This window comes from Scyliorhinus torazame, chromosome 5, assembly GCF_047496885.1.
Source record: "Scyliorhinus torazame isolate Kashiwa2021f chromosome 5, sScyTor2.1, whole genome shotgun sequence".
NCBI lineage: Eukaryota > Metazoa > Chordata > Chondrichthyes > Carcharhiniformes > Scyliorhinidae > Scyliorhinus > Scyliorhinus torazame.
The window spans coordinates 119,662,525-119,673,539 of record NC_092711.1 but is presented as its reverse complement, the minus strand read 5'-3'; positions in this window follow the sequence as shown (position 1 = coordinate 119,673,539).

The window sequence follows — 11,015 nt, the reverse complement described above, 5'->3', positions numbered from 1 at the left end:
AGGGCATTTAAAGAGTCAACCACATTGCTGTGGTTTGGAATCGTGTCGGCCAGACCAGGTAAGGATGGCAGATTTTCTTTTCTGTTCGTTCACTGGATGTGGGTGTCGCTGGCTGGGCCAGCATTCACTGCCCAGCACTAATTGCCCTTGAACTGAGGGCATCTCAGAGAGCATTATAAGAGGCAGCCAGCTGACTGTGAATCTGGAGTCATATGTAGGCCAGACCAGGTAAGGTTGGAAGATTTCCTTCACTGAAGGACATCAGTGAACCAGATGGGTCTTTGCAACAATCGGCAATGGTTTCATGGTCATCAGTAAACTTTCAATGAATTCAAATTTTACCTTCTGCCTTGGTGAGATTCATACCTGGGTGTCTGGAAAATCATGAGGACAGTAAAAAAGATTTTGGGGACTCTGAAGAAAATAGTCGGCCCCTCGAGCCTGCTCCTTACACACAAACTAGGAGTCGCCACTCGAGCCTGCTCCTTACACACAAACTAGGAGTCGGTCCCTCGAGCCTGCTGCTTACACACAAACTAGGAGTCGCCACTCGAGCCTGCTCCTTACACACAAACTAGGAGTCAGCCCCTCGAGCCTGCTGCTTACACACAAACTAGGAGTCGCCACTCGAGCCTGCTCCTTACACACAAACTAGGAGTCGGCCCCTCGAGCCTGCTCCTTACATACAAACTAGGAGTCGGCCCCTCGAGCCTGCTCCTTACACACAAACTAAGAGTCGGCCCCTCGAGCCTGCTCCTTACACACAAACTAGGAGTCGGCCCCTCGAGCCTGCACCTTACACACAAACTAGGAGTCGACCCCTCGAGCCTGCTCCTTATACACAAACTAGGTGTCGCCACTCGAGCCTGCTCCTTACACACAAACTAGGAGTCGGCCCCTCGAGTCTGCTCCTTACACACAAACTAGGAGTCGGCCCCTCGAGCCTGCTCCTCACACACAAATTAGGAGTCGGCCCCTCGAGCCTGCTCCTTACACACAAACTAGGAGTCGCCACTCGAGGCTGCTCCTTACACACAAACTAGGAGTCGGCCCCTCGAGCCTGCTCCTTACACACAAACTAGGAGTCGGCCCCTCGAGCCTGCTCCTTACACACAAACTAGGAGTCTGCCCCTCGAGCCTGCTCCTTACACACAAACTAGGAGTTGGCCCCCTCGAGCCTGCTCCTTACACACAAACTAGGAGTCGGCCCCCTCGAGCCTGCTCCTTACACACAAACTAGGAGTCGGCCCCTCGAGTCTGCTCCTTACACACAAACTAGGAGTCGGCCCCCTCGAGCCTGCTCCTTACACACAAACTAGGAGTCGGCCCCTCGAGCCTCCTCCTTAATTACAAACTAGGAGTCGGCCCCTCGAGCCTGCTCTTTAATTACAAACTGGGAGTCAGCCCTCGAACCTGCTCCTTACACACAAACTAGGAGTCGGCCCCTCGAGCCTGCTCCTTACACACAAACTAGGAGTCGGCCCCTCGAGTCTGCTCCTTACACACAAACTAGGAGTCGGCCCCTCGAGCCTGCTCCTTAGACACAAACTAGGAGTCGGCCCCTCGAGCCTCCTCCTTAATTACAAACTAGGAGTCGGCCCCTCGAGTCTGCTCCTTACACACAAACTAGGAGTCGGCCCCTCGAGCCTGCTCCTCACACACAAATTAGGAGTCGGCCCCTCGAGCCTGCTCCTTACACACAAACTAGGAGTCGCCACTCGAGGCTGCTCCTTACACACAAACTAGGAGTCGGCCCCTCGAGCCTGCTCCTTACACACAAACTAGGAGTCGGCCCCTCGAGCCTGCTCCTTACACACAAACTAGGAGTCTGCCCCTCGAGCCTGCTCCTTACACACAAACTAGGAGTTGGCCCCCTCGAGCCTGCTCCTTACACACAAACTAGGAGTCGGCCACCTCGAGCCTGCTCCTTACACACAAACTAGGAGTCGGCCCCTCGAGTCTGCTCCTTACACACAAACTAGGAGTCGGCCCCCTCGAGCCTGCTCCTTACACACAAACTAGGAGTCGGCCCCTCGAGCCTCCTCCTTAATTACAAACTAGGAGTCGGCCCCTCGAGCCTGCTCTTTAATTACAAACTGGGAGTCAGCCCTCGAACCTGCTCCTTACACACAAACTAGGAGTCGGCCCCTCGAGCCTGCTCCTTACACACAAACTAGGAGTCGGCCCCTCGAGCCTCCTCCTTAATTACAAACTAGGAGTCGGCCCCTCGAGCCTGCTCTTTAATTACAAACTGGGAGTCAGCCCTCGAACCTGCTCCTTACACACAAACAAGGAGTCGGCCCCTCGAGCCGGTTCCTTACACACAAGTCGGCCCCTCGAGCCGGCTCCTTACACACAAACTAGGGGTCGGCCCCTCGGGCCTGCTCCATCATTCAATAATTTTAACCTCTACTCCACATTCCCTTTTAAAATAAATTTATAGTATCCAATTTTTTTTTTCCCGATTAAGGAGCAATTTAGCATGGCCAATCCACCTAACCTGCACACCTTTGGGTTGTGGGGGGTGAAACCCACACAGATATGGGGAGAATGGGCAAACTCCACATGGACAGTAACCCAAGGCCAGGATTCGAACCCGTGTCCTCAGCAGCGCAGTCCCAGTGCTAACCACTGTGCCATCATGCTGCCCAACGCCACATTCCTGGCTACCCCGATAACCTTTCACCCCCTTGCTTATCAAGAATCTATCCATCTCTGCCTTAAGAATATTCAAGGACTCAACCTCCACTGCGTTTTAAGGACGGAAGTTCCAAAGAATCCCTACAGTGCAGAAGGCGCCCATTCAGCCCATCAGGTCTGCACCAACCCTCTGAAAGAGCTCCCCAAACAGGCCCACCCCACCCCACCCTCATAACCCCACACAAGGTGCACATCCTTGGAGACAAGGGGGCAATTTAGCATGGCTAATTCACATCTTTGAACTGTGTGAAGAAACTGGAGCACCTCGAGGAAATCCACACAGACACAGGGAGAACTTGCAAACTCCACACAGTCACCCAGGGTCAGAATTATACCCGGGTCCCTGGTGCTGTGAGGCAGCAGTACTAAGCACTATGCCACCCCCTGTCTTACAACCCTCAAGTGAAAAAAAAAATCCTTATCTCCATCTGAAATGGGTGACCCCTTATTTTACAACAGTGACGCCTCGTTCTCGATTCTCCGACAAGAGGAAACATCCTCTCCACACCCACCCTGTCAAAACCCCTCAGGATCTTATATAGTTCAGTCCAGGTTGTACCCAAAAGTTTAAATCTGTGTCCATGATGCTTGTATGATCAGTGAATGGAAGCAGAGTTTCTTTGTCCACCCGATGGAAATCTGGCATAATCTTATGTACCTGAATCAAATCTCCCCTCAACCTCCTTTGCTGGAACCATTCTGGTAAATCTCCTCTGCACCTTCTCAAGAACCTTCACATCCTTCCTGAAGAGTGGTGACCAGAGCTTTATAAATATTCATAGAATAGAATTAGAAGCATAGAATTCCTACAGTGCAGAAGGAGGCCATTCGGCCCATCGAGTCAGCACCGATTCTCTAAAAGGGCACCCTGCCTAGGCCCACACCCCAACCCTGTCCCTTTAACCCCATAGCCCCACCGAACCTGCACATCCATGGACACTAAGGGGCAATTTATCAAGGCCAATCCACCTAACTTGCCATTCTTTAGACTGTGGGAGGAAACCTGAGCACAGGGTGGGAACCCACGCAGACATGGGGACAAAGTGCAAACTCCACAGACACACAGTCACCAAGGCTGGAATTGAACCCGGGTCCCTGGCACTGTGAGGCAGCAGTGCCAAACACTGTGCTGCCGGAAGCATAGCTTCTTTGTTTCGGTGTCAATATTTTATGTTTGTGAAGCTCAAGATCAAATTTGCTTTGCCAACTGCTCTCTTAATATATCTTACAGATATACAAAATCCCTCTTCACCTCTTTCTCTCTTCTCCCAAAGAGGCCAGTTGGGTTTTTACGACATAGAATATACAGTGCAGCAGGAGGCCATTCAGCCCATTGAGTCTGCACCGACCCACTTCAGCCCTCACTTCCACCCTATCCCCGTAACCCAATAACGCTCCAAACCTTTTTGGACACTAAGGGCAGTTTAGCATGGCCAATCCACCTAACCTGCACATCTTTGGACTGTGGGAGGAAAGCGGAGCACCCGGAGACAACTGACGCAGACACGGGGAGAACGTGCAGACTCCGCACAGACAGTGATCCAACGGGGAGTCGAACCTGGGACCCTGGCGCTGTGAAGCCACAATGGTAGCACTTGTGCAACCTTCCTGCCCAGCAATCCAGCAGTTTTCATGGTCATTTTTTCCCAGTGCCGGCCCCACAAATAACCAGATTCATTGACTCAATTTCACAACCTGCCTTTGTATTTATGTGGGTTCTCTCTCACTCCCTATTTTCTGTGCTCCAAAAGCTAGTGATTTGAAACAAACCTGTTGGACTTTAACCTGGTGTTGTAAGACTTCTTACTGTTCCCTATTTTCTGTTTTAAATCAGTTTCACAGGGTGTTCAAAGGGGAGGCTTCAAAGTCCGGAAACTCAAACCAAGCAACACATCAGGATCTGACAGTCCTCAATTTATCATAACCTGAATATCATGGGATTTTGAACATGGAAGGAAAAAGCATCGTTCACAGTGGGGAGAAACCATATTCGTGTTGTGTGTGTGGACGAGGATTCAGTCGATCATCAGGCCTCACAAGACACAAATGCAGTAAGACTGAGGAGAAACCATGGAAATGTTCGGACTGTGGGAAAGGATTCACTTGCCCATCCCAGCTGGAAACTCATCGACGCAGTAACACTGGAGAGAGACCATTCACCTGCTCCAAGTGTGGGAAGGGATTCACTCAGTCATCGGCCCTGTGGAAACACCAGCAGGTTCACACTGATGAGAGGCCGTTTCAATGTCCAGACTGCGGGAAGTGCTATAAACGTTCCGGGGAATTGATGCGGCATTTAACTGTTCACACTGACGGGAGACCGTTTAGGTGCTTTCACTGCGATACTGGGTTCAGACAATCATCTCACCTCACTGCACCTCAGCGAATTCACACTGGGGAGAGGCCATTCTCCTGTGCCAAGTGTGGGAAGGGATTCACTCAGTCGTCCGCCCTGCTGAGTCACCAGCGAGTTCACATTGGGGAGAGACCGTTCACCTGCTCCGAGTGTGGGAAGGGATTCACCGCTTCAATCTCCCTGCTGAGACACCAACGAGACCACAAGTAACGACAGTGATTAGATTTTGCTGTTCCTCACATTCAGGACTGAACCATGTCATTTGGGTCTATTTCTGCCGATAACAAACTCCAGCCCATTTATCGGAGCTAATGTACTGGCTAGAAGTCAAATAAATTAGATTTATGTTAAATGTGCAGTGTGTTGAAACTTTTTAATATCACTGACACATCTACAGGGCTAAAGTCAAATAAATTAGATTTGTTTTAAATACGCAGTGTGTTGAAACTTTTTAATATCTGTGACACTAGTTAGCTCCTTTTGAAGTCTTCTCGCTCTCCCCTGTCTCTTCCATCCTCATCTCCAACAAGAAGTGTGAGGAGCTTGTGGAGCTTCTTTGTGACTGAGATTGAGTAAATCCGATCAGGTGCCTCTGCTGCTTCCCTCCCTCCCACAAGCCTTTAATTTTTTTGATATTGAGTGGAGATCCCTTGGGGCGAGGGGTCTGGATGGTGAGGAATTTGTTAGTGTGTCCAAGATGGTTTTTTGGAGCAATATGTGGATAGTCCGACTGGAGAGGGGCCTGTATTGGACCTAGTACTAGGGATCGAGCCTGGCCATGTCATCAAAGTTGTAGTGGGGGAACATGTGGCGAACAGTGACCACAATTCCGTAAACTTTTGGATATTCATGGAAAAGGACGAGTGTTGTCCTTGGGTTAAGGTGCTAAATTGGGATCAGCCTAACTACAACCAGATTAGGCAGGATTTGGAGGCTGTTGTTTGGGAAAGGCTGTTTGAGGGTAAATCCACATTTGACATGTGGGAGTCTCTTCAGGAGCAGTTGATGGGCGTGCAGGACAGGCATGTGCCGGTAAAAAGGAAGGACCGGAAAGGCAGGATTCGGGAACCATGGATGACCAGGGAAATTGAGAATCTTGTCAAAATGAAAAAGATGCATATGTGAGGTACAGGCAGCTAAAAACAGATGAAGCACTTGAGGAATACAAGGCAAGTAGAAAACAGCTCAAGCAGGGAGTAAGGAGGGCAAAAAGGGTCACGAAATGTCCTTGGCAGACAGGATTATGTAGAATCCCAAGGCATTTATACATATATTAGGAACAAGAGGGTAGGTAGAGAAAGAGTTGGTCCATTCCAGGACAAAGGAGGGAAATTATGTGTAGAACCAGAGGAAGTAGGTGAGGTCCTTAATGAGTATTTTGCATCGGTATTCACAAAGGAGAGGGACACGTTGATTGGTGGTGTCTCACGGATGTGTAAACACTTTAGAACAGGTCATCATTACGATTGAGGAAGTGTTAGGTGTGTTAAAAAGCATTAAGGTGGACAAGTCCTCATGGCTAGATGGCATCTATCCCAGATTACTGAGGGAGACAAGAGATGAAATCTCTGGATCTCGAACATAAATCTTTGTGTCCTCATTGGTCACAGTGAGATCCCAGAGGATTGAAGGACAGCCAATGTTGCACCGTTATTTACGAAGGGTTGCTAGGATACTCCGGGTAATTATAGCCAGTGAGCTTGACGTCAGTGATAGTGAAATTGTTGGAAAAGATTCTCAGAGATAGGATCTATGGTCTTATTAGCGAGACAGCATGGTTTTGTGTGAGGGAGGTCATGTCTCACTAATTTGATTGAATTTTTTGAGGAGGTGTGTAGAAGCCAGGTATTTCGAATACAGCTAGTATAGGTAAAAGATAGCTGTTTAAGCATAAATATTAAGCCCCAGTTTTAAATACCCATTTATACAGCATAGTTCACTTTTACTGAGGTCCGTTGTTCTGGCAAATGCATATTTTCAAAGTCACTGTGACATTAAAACAGCACAGTTGCAAGACAATTTGACACTGCTTGTGCTAATTGTCAAGGACAAGGACTGAATACCATAGCAACATGAAGGCACCATTGTTCACAATGCAGATAACAGCTAAGTCAGAAAAGCTAATGTTGCACATTGAAGATGGACGGCTTGCCATCAAATCAAATGTGTTTGAGTCTAACCCAAACCAATTAGGATTATATTGGGGTGTGATTGGATGACTTGAGACAGATATGAAAGTGTATCACTAAAAGGTTTCCCCCTGCCATTTTAGTGTCTTTCTGTAGTGTCTTTGTGTTGTGTTGTCTTTCTGTTAGTTTAGTCAGTTTTGTCCTTAATAGTCTTTCTGTTAGTTTGTGAGTTGTCTTTTGGGGGTTCTGTCTTTGTGTTAGTCTGTGTCAGTGATATAGTGTACTTTTGACTTTGAGTTTGAGTTTAGCTGAAGATTAGCTCTCTCTCTCTTTTCATGTTTCATTGCCAAACTTTGACCTTTTAAAAGTTACTTTCGAGCTGTCTGCCTAAGCAAAAAAAGATAATGTCTGTAATTCTCTGAAAGCTTCGAATTGTCTACGAATTGCCTTTTAAATGACTTTCAAATTGTAATCAAGCAACTACAAATAAAACAATTATTTTTGGCACCTGAGAAGTTTTAACTGAAGTTTCTGCTGAGTCCCAGTATTCGCAAAGTGCTACTGTTAACCGAATAGCAGAGATGATATAAATTCCTTCAACTTTACAGTCGAATAATACTAGGAATCCATCAACTTGGCATAGTCCAGAAATATTACAAATCTTACAACTTGTCGTTGTGCGCCAGGACTTTGATTCATCAACTAAGCTTCCCCCAACTTGGTGTAGTTCGGCAGGTTAAGATCCCTTCAAATTAAAGATTTCAACAATTGGCGATACAGCCAGGAGTTAACATTCTTTCAAATACAGATTCTAACATTGGCATAGTCAGGCAGGAGGGGAGCAGTGCTGAATGACCTTCAGAGGCCCAGCTGACGACGGAAAGCTTCGAAGATAATCGGAGGAGATCCGGAAACTTCGGGAAGCTTCGGAGATAATCGGAGGAGGCCCAGAAGACAGCCGGAACCCACGGATAGACTAGGGTAAGAAATATCTTTTTCACCCATTAAAAGTCTTAAAGCTGCATCAATCAGTACTTTGACCCTTGAAAAGAACATTTTTTATAGACTGTGTTAAATAAATCAAGTGCCAGCCGTTGAGACTAACGTAGACGTGGCTGGAAGATTAGTCACTGCAGTAACTAAAATAAAACGGGACTAAAAAAAAAAAATAGTCACGGCAGTCAGCGATCAAGAAAATTTATGGCTGATCCAAATCAAAGTGTAGATTCAGAGCCTTTAGCAGGCAGAAAATTACTCCCCACTACATCCAAGGGGGGTGCTGGAATACCAGATGTTTCTGTTGAAGATATGTTGGGGGATTTTAGATCTTTCATTCGTAGACAATTTGGACTGTCTGAAGTTGCCACAAAAATTGAATCAAAATATAATATCCCCAAAGGACAGTGGTCCCTTGATAATGTCAAGAAGGCATGGGGTAAGACCACACGGTTAAATGGTGGAAGACGTATGAAATGGTCTTTTGCAGTAATGGTACAGCTCCAAAAACATCAAGAGACAATTGCAAAAACTAAATTTGATCATGAGTATAGGTCCACTAAAGACCAACTAATTGCAGTTGTTGAAGAATTGCAAGATGCAAAATCCAAACTTGAGCATTATGATGAAATTAAAACAGATTTGCAAAACAAAACCTCTGAACTCCAGCAGTTATCTTTTCAAATAACAGAATTCCAAAATCAAGTTTTTGAAGTGGAGTCAAAATACCAACAATTGCAATTGAAAACTGAGCGAATTGAACTTGAAAATTGCAAGTTAATGAAAGAAATATGTGTTATAGAAAGAGATATAAACAACGTAACTGAACACTGCAATTCTTTGACAAATAGGCTTTCTGTGCAGAAAATTGAACAAACTCAGAAAGCAGCCCAAGTACCCCACCTAGTGGCACAATCAGCAATTGCACAGCAAAAAAATAGAAGAAGATGGTGAAACTATCACTAAAAACATATTTGACCACCAATGGGTCCATGAACAGATTTATCCTTCGAAAATTGACGAATGGTCCAAAGATCTTCCACACCCTAAAAAGGGTGGTATGACCACATGGGATGGAATTCACAGATTACAAGCCATTTACAGTCTCCACCCATTTGATGGAGTACAAATTCTGACTATCATGCTAGGAACTCGTGTAATTTCAACCCTTAGAAATGAAGTAGAAGTTGCCCTTGGAGACAATTTGCAAAATTTAGAAGCTGGTTGGCTAGCAGTCAAGAATTGGCTATTAAAATTTCACCCCCCGAGGACCAATTGGTCTAAGATCACATCTTGCATTCAAAAAAATAATGAAGATATTCAGGATTTTGAGGAAAGATTTTTACATACTTGGATGGAATATTCAGGGATAACACTCGACCAGGAAAATGACACATGGGATGCAAGCACTTTAAATCCATTAAAAACGGCTTTTATAGCCGGTGTTAAACCTGATGTTTCTGCTGCCTTGAATTTGGTTTTACCAGCTTGGGCCACAGCTGGCACATACCGAGACATAGTTGACCGATGCATTCAGATAGATCGTGGTTTGCACAATCAGGCAACTTTTAACACTGCAGCTGCTCAAATGCAGCCTATTGCTCAAATCCAGCCCATGTTACCTGCTGCTCCAGCGGCGGCTGTTGCAGCACCTGCAGGAATATCAGCAGTAACTACAATTTCACCACCAGCGCCAGGGCAAACATGTACCCTTGCTCCATTAAAATCATGTAAGAAAATACCACAATGTCTTTTCTGTGGTAGAGTAGGACACTGGATGGCAAAATGCTATCAAAAACAACGGATGGATTTGAGAGATGATAATGAAGTAGACAATGTTCACTACAATACATTTCCACCTCGTGGTCAACGATGTAACACGTACCAACAAGACACACCCAGTATGGCTTCTGGTACTGGCTGAGCAACTACAACCATGGTTTGCTTTTACAGTTAATCAACAACAGTATCATAATAGCCCAACTGTTTACCACATGGCTTTACAGAATCATCTCAGGCAACTGCCTGTTCGGCCTTCCACCATTATCCAATATGAAGATGATGTTCTGATAACCTCCATCAATAAAGATGATCATGACAAAGACTTACGGGTAGTCTTGAACCACCTCAGTACTAACAGTCGCAAAGCTAGCTTTCACAAAGCACAAATTGCCCAGAAAGATGTTTACTTGGGACAGAAAATTTCCAAACGAAAAAGGGAACTTACTCAGAACAGAACGGCTGCCATCAAAGCAGCTAAAGAACCCTCAATGTATCGCTAAAAAGTTGCCAAGAACTGTCAACTTAAGAAAACTGTCATTATTCTGAACGTTGCTTTATTAATTTAAAGAAATTAACATATCTTGTTAGCTGTGTTTCCTTTAACAGAATCGACAAATTCATCTACAGAAAATCAAGATACAGCACAAGATTGGTTCAGTTATATATTTAATAAGTTATTGTATTTGATATTTTAAAATAAATGTTTAAAATTAGCCTGGAAATTAAAACTTCAAACAATGTGGAAGCTGTTTTTTTTTTTAAAAACCAACTCAAATCTATATTCGAAAAGAACAGATCGTTCAAAGACATTTGATAACGGGAATTTGGCAGCAATCCAACTTTTATTCCCAGTCCATTTGAGTGACAAAAAAAAAGTTTAGAGATGCGAATGGCAGCATTCCAAGCTATACGCCCCTTTTTTGTCTCTGTAAGAAAATTAACACTTTCAACAAGCTTTTGTGTATAATCCAGAGGATGTCAATTTTGATAATCATTTTACCATTTATTACTCGATCATATGTTCAACTTTTTATTGTATAATCATTTTATTT